This window comes from Haliotis rubra, unplaced genomic scaffold, assembly GCF_003918875.1.
Source record: "Haliotis rubra isolate DU_JTF1 unplaced genomic scaffold, ASM391887v1 Scf299, whole genome shotgun sequence".
NCBI classification, from domain to species: Eukaryota; Metazoa; Mollusca; class Gastropoda; order Lepetellida; family Haliotidae; genus Haliotis; species Haliotis rubra.
Window position 1 is genome coordinate 1,173,928 of NW_025766967.1, and position 13,646 is coordinate 1,187,573.

A 13,646-nucleotide genomic window follows, 5' to 3' on the forward strand; every position below is an offset into this window, starting at 1 on the left:
CTACAGCGTGTGCTCTCTAAGCGATGAGCCGAACTCAAGATGAACGACTCAAACGGCACAGTGGTGTTAATCAACAACGGAAGAAACTCCTTGAAGCTCGGCCGACCATTAGCGAGGACACTGATAATATCGGTGTTAGATATAAATCATAATCCCGTCAATATAGGATACCTCAGCTTAACGCTTCACATAAAATGACCAGCGCACAAGGGCCCGGGGTGAAAAAATGCGTCAATGTGGGGATCTCCGACCTTGGGGACACACGCGGATTCGACGCTCCCGGAGTAGATGGTAAATTGTACGCCTTGCAACTGAAAAACAACATTTACAAACGCGTTGAAGTCCCCTCCGGGGGAGCCCTAGGTGATATAGTAGATACCTCAAGAGCGGTCGTCAACACTAAGTACACCCTAGTCAACACCGGGGATGATAAACGGATAATATACCCATCGTTCGGGGGCAAACTGTTCGACTTAGGCGATGTTGAGAGCACTACCGTTGCCCGAAACAAGCCATATACACTCGTCTTCACCGAAGATGACAAGTGGGTGTTGTTACCCGATAAAGACGACTGGTTTCTCAATATTAGGCTCTGCTCCCCCTACGTGTTCACGGATAACAAAGACAACCACCTAAACAAAGTCGTGAACAACGGAACCCTGCTAGTGGCTTACGTCCCGACTCAGAGACGTAGCGTAGCCATCACCCCAGTCGCCAGTATGGCAGCCCATATGCTATCAAGTAAACCGGGCATGCAAAACGTGACATTGCAGTTGGTGTCTGAATTCGAAGGCGTGGTCAGGATACTGGAGAGTCTACCGGCGATCTCGACACTGATCATCAAAGTCTACCTAGGGGAACCATCACAGGGTGATATCGAGATTGTGAAGGGGATCAAACTCGGGTGGGTGAAACGACACCAGTATCACGTTTGTACAGTTTACGTGCGGGTGGGTGTCGACTCCAAAACCAGTCTGCAGGGCATCACAGTGGTCGTGGAAGACACGATATCACTAACCAAGATATTCCTACCCGACAACATACACTTCATGGGGGTGAAGTGCACCCCTGACCTATTATCAGAAAACCAGTTGGAAACTATATCGTAGTAGTATTATAGCAATGACCAGTCATCGTCCCAACGCTACACTTAACGACCTAGGGGACACGGAGGGATTCGACCAGCCTGGTGAGGAAGACACCTTATACATCCTGCACTTCAAAGACAACGTGTATAGGCGGGTGTCGTTATCAGATTTTGAAGAGCCTGAATGGTTACTCAACTTAACCCTCACCGCACCTTATATCACTTTGAGACAAGATGGTACTATCTCCGAGATTAAGAACAACGGCATAATTATAGGATCGTTCGTTCCGGAACTCCACGGCATAGAGGTAGAAGGAGTGGTATATCCGGAATCTAATGTATATATTGCACCAATACCAAACCACTCGGGCAACATGTTAACTTCCAGGGAGAAGGTGAAGATAGAGATCAAATTACTTGATCACCAAGAGGTCTTTAAAAATGTCGCGGAAAACTACACATTCATCATAGACGTCTATCTCGGAGATACCCCGTTTCCTAGGCATATTTACATTATGGACGATATGGTCATAAATTGGGAAGCCAGGTGTAATAGCAAACGTTGCCGTATTACTAAGGTATCGGGAAACAGACCTGTAGCAAGCCTTGATGGAGTTCGTCTCCTTAATGGAAGTAGAGCTAAGACCCCGTTTTTTTACGTGCACGCTAATCTAAGTATTATCAGCTTTAAGTACATTAGCCAAAGGTTAAATGAAACCAAATTAAAATATCTTTTGTAATATATATTATAGGATGGGGCTATACCCAGTCGTAGAGGAAGTAGCTAAGACACTCGAAACCATAGATGGGTTCCGCTTGAGGCAGTTATGTGATGTGAAACGCCAACTAGAACAAGACCGTGACACGCGTAAAGCACTATGTAAGAAGTACCATAGAGATTTCAATATCGTGGATGGGGCTGATACTGCCCTTATGGCAACCAGCATGGGGCTGGGAGCGGCAGGTGTTGGGTTGTTAGCTACCATCGTGGTTGCACCTATAGTACTAGGTATCGGAATAACAGCTGGGGTGGCAGGGGTGTTAGGGTTGGCGCTTAAGTTTGCATCACGCAGACTGCATCGTAAGGCATTGAAACACGACGAAATCAGGGTTCTGGCCGAAGCAAAGCTGAACACAGTAAGTGAGCGTATTTCCATGGCACTCACTGACAGTAAGATCTCAGAGGAGGAGTTTCGTTCAATCCTCTCTGAACTCACAAAATATAACAAAATTAAACAAGAGATTCGATCCAAGTCTCGTAAGTCTGCTATCAGTGAGGATGAGAAAAAAAAGTACATAGAACAAGGAGTGAAAAAAGCCCAGCAAGCCTTTATTACAAACACCAAAGAGATCATAGGCGATTCACATTAAACTGTTTCATCGAGGTAAACATAGCATAGCGGCACAACAGTGTGATAGCGGCACGTTAGACGCAGCCCAGTATTGGATGATGCAATCTCAGGATAGACCCGTTAAACCAACACACTTCACCCATGGCCCTGGTAGCTCAGTCAGTTAAGCGGCACGGTTGTGAGGTGTAACATTGGGCGTTCGCATCCCGCTATCGGCCCAAACTTTTTTATAGTAGGGGTAATGGTAGCAAGAGCTAAGGGTCCGACCAAAGCCTTATTTCCCCAATAAGGCTTTGCAGAGGCTTTTGTTGAAAGTGATCCAGAACCCCCATTGTATATACTACTCAGTTTATTCTTGGAAGTGCATTTTCCTGCGTTTTCTCAAAGAGGGATGACCATTTATGGCAGAAATATATTAACAAATATCCACATACGAAATGCCTAACAACTCTGTCCGTTCATGGCTGTTTCTAAGCAAAATTTATGACTAGATTTTCCAAAATCATCATTTTTGCCGCCTTGCCAGTAATGACAGTTTGGTTTAAAGTCGAAACGCCACAATAAAGTTTTTTGAAAATTCTTGTCCAAACTTCTCTGCAGATGCAATATACCAATCATACAAACCAAAGTAGTTTACATCAAGACATAAAATTTGAAAAAACATACAAATAAAATTTTCTTAAAAGCAAAAGCCGAAATTGCCCTTTTCCATAGAAAAACCCATTAGCATGTTTCATTTTATCTCAGAACAGATCCTATACATAGGAATTACAATCTACATTAAAAGCAGAGAATGCAAGATTAAAGAACAAAATGAACATAATAAAGATTAACTCTTTCAACACCAGTCAACCAGGGGCATTTACTGCCATGACACCGAGTTCCCAGAGACTCTATGGTCACAGATGAAGCCTATGTTTATGAAGGAAATTATAAGCTTGTAAAACGTTATTGCTACTACATCCCATACACCATTTAAAAGATCTAATCCCACTGTTGATAAATATGAAGTTTATTTTTATAATGTTATTCAAATAATACAACTACAACTTAAATAGATTCATTTTTGTAATGAAAATGCAAGCTCACATTTATAATGTCCAGATAAACCACGAAAGAAGCAAAAACTATGGCGATTTTTTTCCATTTTTGACTTGTCATAACATGCCCGTGCCTTTTTCGTTTATATTTTCATTTTTACGTAATCAGAAAATTATTATAAAAAGATTTCTTAAATAATATGTATGGTCGCCTATTTCCCGATATCAGTGGCGTTCCGCTCGGTAACATGACACAACAACGGAAAATACCTCCGTTTTCGAAGCTTCGTATGAATAACATGGGAGGCGAATCGTTTGATGTCAGGTATCGTTCGAAAGCTCTGAACATCAACAACATCACTGAACCCTTGCCGAGAGTATTTTCACAGTTGTAAGAAGCGATTTTATTGGATAAAGATTGGTTTCTAATGACGCTTTTTCGCTACAGTCTGCTATAAGGGTCGTGATTGGTCAAAATCAGACACGTGACCTAAGGCAGCCAATCATATTACGGCAATGGATACCGTCCTCGTAAACGAAAACGTTTAGATTTAGACGAAAGTTTTGGGTAAAATAATGCTATTTTGAACATATTAAGCAAGAAATCGCTACCTATACGTAAATTATGGAACTTATTGGACGTATCGTGCTAGGTTATGACCTGTCACAAAAATGCTCCATGCATATATTTTAGCATTAAACATCGTGTCCGAGCATAAAGTTCGAAGCGACGAAAGCCGAGATGTCACTTGAATTACATTACACGATCGCACAATAAAGATGGAAATAGTAAGTTGTAACGTACATTTGACAACTTTTATGAATACTGTTGTTGATTTTATTCTTCCGTTTATTTAATTTGTGTAATTATTATCACGAAACATCGTTACTTTCCTCTTTGACAACTCTGATGTGGACCCGTTGCCGAAGCATGTGTCCGAGAATCGTTTTATTTCAATAACATTGTGAAAAATAGTTAATAATTCTAATTCTGTCGATTATATATGGCCATTTGAAATTTAATAAGTGTTTTCAGGCATTATGAAAAGTGACAGATTTGATAAATGAATCATATGCTAGTTAGGTTCCTAAAATTATATATCATTTTGATGCAACTACTGCCTGGCTGGTTTTCCAGCCTACGGTGTCTGGGGACTGGTGACGTCTTGGCCAGTTTTTCGGCCTACAGTGTTGAATTGGTTAATGTGTTAACTAAAAACTTCAACGAGAATAAAGAGGCCACCCAACATATGTTAACTAAATTATGATAATTGATTAATGAGGTGGGTGCAACTCTGTCCTGGTCCGCCAGTTGTCCAGTTTTTAATCCCATTGAGCAAGTTTGCGACATTTTTGGACTGCTGAATACGCCAGATAGATCCGCCAGTAAGTGAAAAGGGAAATTCAAGCTCTCCATGCATGCAGTTTGCAGGTTGGACAAACACACAGAAAACAAACAGATTATGGGCGACAACTGGTCCACAAGACCGTTTCATTAGGACGATTGCGTGACGAAACGACAGCTCCCAGGGTCATGTTACTTCTGATTTAGACAGCGCGACATGACATACTAAATTGTTCAGGATAAACTGTAGCCTAGCAGTTTCATTGCATGATATAAATGAGTGAGAGTAGTATATACAATAGCGGTACGAGATCAATTCCAAGAAAAGACTCTGTAAAGCTTTATTCATGAAATAAAGCTTTTGTCAGGCCCTATCTCTCTCAGTTAGTGTGTATACCACTGTTTGAACCCCCAGTTAACTTCCTGGTCACTACGACGAACCAAAACTTTCCTGATCACGTGACACTATTGTGTAGTGTTGACCTCGAGGAAACGAGGTTTGGCCGTCACTGATTTCAGTTTGATAGCGTCGACCGGTTTCTTGCCTTTGAGCCGAGTGATTTTGTTATTGATAGCCGACACCACTTGAGGTAGCCGCACTACCCATTCCGTCGATTGTCTCCCCGGGCTGGCCATCTCTCTCGCAACTGATGCCCGAATAAGCGCTCGGCCAAAGCCCTATTAAATCTCTCGAATCTCTGGCCTGGATGCCGTGCTTAGTTAGCAGTTGTGACCAGGGATACTCTCGCCATTTTGGCAAGCTTATGTATGGCGCTTGCTCCTTTCCAGTACCCACACGGGCTGTAGTAAATAGTGACATCCGTGACATCGCATAGATACAGCTATGTCTTTGGTTCAATTTTCTCATGCCCGTACGCGTATGTGTTGATTCCATCGAAGGCTATCCAGCGCTTCGTGTCCATCGGCGACAGGGACGTCTTGTTTATCGTCAGTCCGTATATCCTGTGCCCTTCGCTTATCAGCGTGTTCATCTGATGCTTGAAGGTGCGGGACCTGAACAGGGCCTCCTTGAACCTGGTGTGTTTGATGTGTTGTTTCACCACGTACTTCTTGACACCCTTCGCCTTCCGGATCTCGCTATTGTCGGCTTTCAGGATGGAGTACATCCTGGGCCTCAAGCCTATGTACTCAGCGATCGGTGTGCCAGCACACTCATCCTTCATCTTACCGAGGACCTTTTTGTTAGCCGTGCTGTGCATGGCATGGTCCTTGGGGTAGTCACTGGTGTCGTATAAATGGATGTGTATTGCTATGTCCTCCTACACGTCTTTGGTTCGAATCTCCATCAGCAGGGAGTCTGTGTCCGTGTACAGCACTTCACACCTGTCGCCGTACTGCTTCTTGAGCTTGTTGTAGCAGAAGTCGTACATCAGGTGCTTGGAGAGGTCGAGGATGCTCATCCCAACGTAGACGGGCCGGTTGAACTTGATGTGGCTCTTCCTCATATGTAGGGCCACCAGATCGTCGGTGAATATCTTGCTCTGGTTGAATGTCGGGCTGGCTATCAGTCTCCTGAGCTTGTCTTCCTCTTTCGCCCGGACCAGCTTCACGGTCACGCGTTTTCGTAAATTTTCAATTCTCTTACCGAACACAGAGTTGTTCATGAGCTTGTAGAGGTTCTCCTCAAAGTCACTGGTGGCCAGCTTTCGCAGGTCCGTGTTCATTCTGATGTAGGGCTCCATCCAGGGGCTTTGGTTGAACTTGAGCATCCTATGCATTTTAGTCAGCCTCATACCCAGCTACAGGTACAGCTGCAGGTTGCGATAGTGAACGATCTTGTTCATCAACTTGGGTATGAGTTTTTTCGACGTTGGCTAGCTTATTACCCCCCACCCTCTGTTGGTAGTCGGACATCCAGTCTGGGTTCACCATCAAACATTCTGGGGCCAGGGGGTAGCCATTGTGTGACTTGTGTAATGCTGCTGGGTACTCCAAGTCAACTTCGAGGATGTAACCTAGCCCCGAATCCAACGGTATGCTCATGAAATATATCTCAGGCACCCACTCGAACCCCCCGGTGGGTAGATACTGGCTCATAGCCCAACCGTACAAGTTGTTGGCGTCAAGATAGAGGAGATGATTAATGGGTTTGCTAGCATCATAGCCCTTCACGTACTTATTGTTGGCTCTTGCGTAGCGTTTGGCACCCATGGAGATCCCACCTCGCAATCCTTTCCCGATGAACAGGTGCATGTTGTAATCGGTGAGGCGCTCCAGCTTAACTCCGGGTTTCTTCAGCAAGGCATCCCAAGAGAGACCGGGGCTGGTGTAGTACCAGGCGCGGTCGAGTTGATACTGCTTGAAACACGTCTTTCTGAACGTCTCGAACACGTCAGACAGCAGGAGTATGTCCGTTCTCAAGTTCAAGTCGTGGTAATCACCCAGGTTCTTGCAGCCCAGTTTCTCCCACACATTCTGGGCGTGGCCGTAATCGCCCTCCGTGATGGCCCAGTCGGTCAAGTTGCTGTAAAATTCACTCATGGGGGGTAGTCGGGTCTCGGCGAACCTGGCCCAGCTGTCCATGTACTCGTAAAGGGTAAACACCCTTCCTCATCAGCAGGGGCCGAATCTCGGCGTTGGTGTATCTATCAGTGATGGGGAAGGTATCGTTGGCCTCGACCAAACTGTTGAGAGACGACAGCAGGAACTGAACCGAGTCTATGAACCTCAGGCCGTTCAGGAAGAAGGAGATGTATCTTTCCATGTTGTTGGGGATGCACATCAGGTTGCCGTCGACCTTCGCGATGGCCTGCATGATCAAGTGAGAGTCGTACCCTCTCAAGTTGTGGAAGACCACGGGGATGTTGATGGTCTTGGGGTTGATTCTGAGCTTGGCATTGCACGTGCTGTGAATGGCGCCTCTGTACTCCCCGGTGACATGGTAGTGATCTCTCACCGAATCGCCGTTCAGCGGGCCGTCGCACACGTGGCAGTGAATGCTGCATCAGTGAGTTGGCCGGTCGGCTTGGGTCATACGCATGGGAACGATAGTGTTCAATTTCTTCCTGACGGTTTTCTCTTCCCATTGCAAACACTTTAGAAACTTTGCAGCCGCGTCGGGACCCCTGTACACCACGGGAGCTTTCGTTTCCCCATCACATCGGACGACCACATATCCGAACCCACAGGCCTCGTGCTCCTGCATTTTGTGCATGTTGGTGATCGGCCCGATGTCAACGCTTTTGATCAAGGCTTCGAAGTCGGCGTAGATGACATAAGGCACTGGCATCTGGTTCTTATGGTTGGTGAATTTTAAGACATTGTCGCCTTCGTTGTGCATGTCGATTCGTATGGCCGTCTGCCCCACACCTAGACAATCCTCCCGGTGGGATTCTAATAAATCAGCTCACGTGAAGCCGTGTAGGCATCGTTCACAAAAGTGTTTTTTCCTGTCGTATTTCGATTGGTCGTGCAACAGCCTGCTGAAGTGTTTTATCCACGCATAGTGGTACTTACCACCTCGCTGGATCATGAATATATTGACCACGCGGCGTCCCTTTATTGGACTGATCCTGTGCATGATCGTTTTGTTGCCTTCGTGCCCAAAGACGTTGATGGCTATGGCATTCTGTTTCTCGATTTTAGTGTTTGAGATATGGGGGTGGGTTCGTCTATACCGTCCCAGTTGAGCCCGTCGTCTTTGGGAAAGCTCGTAGGTCTGTTCGAATTAACGTCAGTCGGAAACAAGGCTGACCTGATCGCTAATCTCATGCAATCGTCACCTCTGTTTTTGATGTTGACCATGGCTTGTTTTACCTTGTAGTAGGCTGGCAAGTGTAGGTACGATCCGCCTCTGAACGGTACGTAGTTAGCTATGTCTAGATAGACTTTATCGATTTTATCCACGGCCCACCCGGAACCCCTATGCGTGAAGCGTTCCAAATATTCCCGTATTTGCTGAAGACTGGTATCGATGGACTTGTCTATAGTCTCGGCATGAGTCACGACTTCTTGTTGACCCCGGAATGAAGGCTGAACGTTTTCAATGGCACTGTCCGTCTGCTGTTTATCGAGCAACATCTTTGCCGTTATTTGAAATTTTAGGCTTCCCAGGTCGTTCAGTTCCTCATTAATTTGGTCAGCGATCGGAGGCTTGACATCGCCGATGTCTATGTTCTTATCTACATGCATGCGCCAGCCTCTCAGGTAGTTACCTAAAGCACGTTCAGTGCGCACGAACTCTAGATCAATGACTCTGTGCTGATGCAACAGTTCGACGAGCTCGGGCTTCCTCATACGGGAATAACCCGCCAGGCCGAGCTCTCGGGCTTCTTGTTTAAGTTTTTTTAACGTGAATCGTTGTACGGGGGCATGCAACAGTGCGACTAGCACGGCTTTCCTCATTCGGAAATAACCAGCCAGCCCCAGATCTCTGGCTTGGAGTTTGAGTTGTTTCACCGTGGGAGGGGGTTGTATGTCTAGTAAGCTAAACAGCTGGGGTTTCCTGAATCGGGAGTAACCGACTACACCTCGCTCTCGCGCAATCCGTTTAAGCTCTCGGACAGTAGTCATTGTTATACCAAGGTATATTTGATATACAATCTACAATATACAATCTCTAATTGGGTGTTCGGTACAGAGTAGAAAAAATGAAGCGCACATATTTTTCACCACGAATCTAGTCCCCCGCCCAGCGCTATATTCAGAATAACCGGATCGATTCTGGGCTCAGGATAGCTTTCCCATTTTATTATTTCCAGATCGTTGGGGATACACGTAAATATATTGGCTGATTCAGTCAATACTTGTTCTCTGGAGACATCCAGCTTTGTAGTAACAACCGTCATTTGAAAGTTGATGTGTCCCAATTCGTTTATTTCCTCTTCGAGTTTGCTAATGATCAGAGGTCTGATGTCATCAATACTGTGTTTACCTGGAAACATCAACCAGCTTCTCAGGCCAAAAGGTTTCGGGGGTGGAATTCGAATGAATTGAATAGTAGGCATTATTATACCTAGGTGTACACAGTCTCTAATTGGGTCACTGGCTAGGGAAGGGAGGTAACTCCTCCAGCTACACCTCCATCCTACGTTCGTTTATGTAGTCCTTTTTCCTCTCGTAGATAAGCTGATGCCGGATGGCTTTACATAAACTGTAATGGCATTTAACCCCGATACCGCTCACGGAGCACGTATAGTTCGCGAAACACCTCCTGTGGAAACAACAGTACCCCTCCATCCTACATCTCCTACCGCAGGTCTCGGTTTTCCCCATAAACACGTACTTACATCAATACGGGCAGGTCTCATTGTATACTCATATGTGTACCCAGTTTAATTGCTTTGCGATCAATGTAGTCGCTGCTAGGCCTTTCACGACGAAGGCCAATTCTCGATCCTTTTGTCCCAGGCTGGGTGCGTAATGCTGGGTGAGTGTGGGTTCTTCGATTGGTTCGAGCTGTTTGCCTGTTAGCAGGTAGTATTTTTTCGCGGTGGCGTAGACGTCCTTGAACGTTCGAACGGCATAGTTCTCATGCTTGAGTCGTTCGTTAATGTAATCGAGTCTCTGCATAAGTTTCTTCGCATCAAGGCTTGCGTGGCTTGTAATTTCTCCACGGCTATATCGTTCCGTTTTCGTTCCGCTTCTACCTCGGCCGCGTTCGACTCCCGTAATTTCGAGAACAGGTAATTACTCCCAGAAAATGCCAGGGCGTTGACTAAAGCCCCACCGACCATCATAGCGATCGTAACAATCCTATATATGCCTATATTTAATTCAAACTATTCCCGGTATGATCCCTTGCTTCATGAGGATATCCTTGGTGGCCATCGCCATACCCAAATTCATGATGAGCATGCCCATATCCTGCAGGTCGAAGTCGAGCGTTAACTAACGTTTTCCCCTCAGACATGATGTATATGATATAGAAACATACATTTAATTACAACATAATATGGGGGTTTACCTCTACCTTCTGTGGGGCTAGGTTGGTGCTTGTGGTCTATTATATAGCATAAATAATGTTGCCACAGCCGCTGCAGCTGCAATCCACAGAGTATAATTTTTTTCGTGGTGCTTAGCTAAACCACCTTTTCTACCGGCAGCGACCCTTTTAGGGTTCTTCTGCTTGGTGACTTGTGTCGGGGTTTCCTCTATCGGAGTCACTGCAGCATCCATCTTGTATACTATTATGATTATTATTCCCCTCTTTAAATTGACAATGCTTCGCAATGATCACGGCTGTCACCAGGGCTAAGAACATACCGTATTTATGGTACAACAGGCAGCTGGGAAGGGGAGGACATACGACGCTATGCCGGTGTAGATCTGCGTCATTGTCGAGCCTATAGTTTTCGTCATCTCGGCCCTAAGCCGGGACTCATATCTGGCGTACAGCTTATCGACCTCATCGGCAGGTAGTTTCTGGATTTTATCTGGAACATAGTCCCCAAAGTATTGTTTGGCTTTGCCGCAAACCGCCAGCGCCATTAGCAGTATCACTCGCTTATCGCCTTCCACCAACAGCTGTTTGAGCAGTTCGTTGCACTCCATCCTATAATGTAACAAGCGATTCTTAAATCTAATGATATAATAACCGATACAGGCGACGCACAGTGAGATGAAAGTTAAATTGAACACGATGAGCATTTCACAAGCCATATAGAATAGTAACTTTTAATTGCTAAGCCATTGCTTAGCACTTCATAAGCCACGGGTTGGTCGGTCTTGAGCACAAACTTAGCGTGCTTAGTTTCGGCTAGCTCCCTTTTCACCCATTCCCACTCTAGTTTGCTCATCATGTCGTTTTCTCTCAAACATTCCTCGAACGAATCCCTGTCCTTGCAGTGGAATAAGGCTACCCATCACGTCTGTTCCCTGAGGTCTTTCAGTGCCGAGTTGAACTTCTGCGTCAGCACCCAAACGTTGTGCTTTGCGTGTCGGCCGGAGAAGGATAAATACGATAGCATGTCTCTCTTGTTTGTTATCTCTTTATTAGCGCTGCAGTCGTCCAGGATAAACAGCGTCGACTCCCCTTTAAATAAACGATGAGCCCCAACGTGCCATCGATGAATTGTTGGCCACCTACCATAACAAACCTTTACCCGGGTTCGAATTTACCGTCCGGGAACTGCGGGGGCTGGACAAGGCCATGCAAACTATTCATGGGTCACTCGTGGACAACACGGCCCAACTGGACGTGATCGACGCCCACATCGCCCGTGAAAAGACCAAACCCAGTCAGGCTGACGAGTCTCTGAACGCCGCCATCGAGGAAAGAATACGCAATTTGGAAGAGGAAAGGTCGACCCAGCTGGAAGCGGCGTCCTCGTTCGGAGAACAGCTTCGATCCCAGATCAGTCGCGTGCGGGAAACAATCGATCGAGTCCTCTACCAGTACACCACGCTAGCTTGTGGCTCGTAATCCTCCACGGGAACGATCAGGATGCCTTTCATAGATCGCGCCGGCACATTTAGGTTGATATTACACACCGTGTCGCTCTTATCCAGTATGACCATTCTATGCTGCAGTATGTGGTCGTACAGGATGGTCACCTTCCCCGAGTACTGGGTTCGAACCTGCCTGGCTAGCTCAGGGCTAGTGACCATGTCGAACTCCAGAGAGATGTTGTTGATGGCATAACTGGCCTCATCGCCGTTCGGCGTACGCACGACTTTGCCATAGTCGGTAAACGTGAGCTCGTATACAAGTCTATCGCCCAGCGAGGCCTGGTAAAAAGGCGTGTGCCCAGTGAGCAACTTGAAGTCGACCCGCACTCAGAACCTGTTCCTGTAGGCTTCGGCGACGACCTTTTCACTAGCCGAGACCTTGTCGAGCTGGTCTGCCGTGAAGCCGTATGCGACGAGCAACCTAGTTGACTTGTTGATGCCTTGGTAGACGTCATTGACGCGTTCTCCCTAGATTTTCCAGAGGTCAGCGTAGCAGTAAAACACGTCACTGCCGTCTATACTCAGCACCCCGTTGCCGCTGATCTTGATGTTGGTTTTCTTGACGATGGCCCGACCTACGTTTCGCATGAGCTCGCTCTTGTCGTTGTCAGAGGTCAACATAATGTTGAATGCCAGTCGAACCGTGCCGGGCACGATGAGGTCGTTCTCGCCCAGGTTGGGGAATCAAACCAGCAGCGTTTGGTTCTGGTCTATCTTGCTAGGATTGTTGGTGATGGTCACCGACTGGCACACGGCTCTAACGCCTAGTTGCTCCCTTGATCTCCAGAAAGGGTCTAGCTTCCTACCGTATGACATTGTTATATACATGAAATATATAAGTTTAACATAATTATATATGGCTGAAGGTTACGATGCCATCAAGATGGATGATATGTAGGGTAATAGTGCTCACGAGTTCAGAGAGGAGGTCGCCGATGAATACTACGACGAGTTGAGGCGTAAACACAATGCGTGCCGTTAGGGTGAGACTATTTCAAGTTCACTATCGAAAAGAACAGCATACTGCAATTGAAGGCTCACCCGGAGATCAATCTTGTGAACAAACGCACAAGAGAAACGCTTGCCCTGTCGACACTCATCAGTCACCATAGTGGGCAACTGATCCGCGATGCACTAAACCTCATAGATTATCAGCCAAAGCTCCCCCCGAAGACCGTCCAAGATATGCAAGCAGCCAGGGCCGAACTCAACGATGAGCCCCAACGTGCCATCGATGAATTGTTGGCCACCTACCATAACAAACCCTTACCCGGGTTCGAATTTACCATCCGGGAACTGCGGAGGCTGGACAAGCCATGCAAACCATTTGTGGGTCACTTATGGACAACACGGCCCAACTGGACGCGATCGACGCCCACATCACCCGTGAGAAGACCAAACTCAGTCAGGCT

At 46.4% G+C, this 13,646-nt stretch overlaps 1 protein-coding gene across 3 annotated transcripts in view; it reads right to left on the reverse strand.

Moving 5' to 3' along the window:
* LOC124282378 overlaps positions 1–13,646 on the reverse strand; it is an 84,202-nt gene that overhangs the window by 43,733 nt on the left and 26,823 nt on the right. The gene's annotated exons all lie outside the window — the stretch shown is intronic.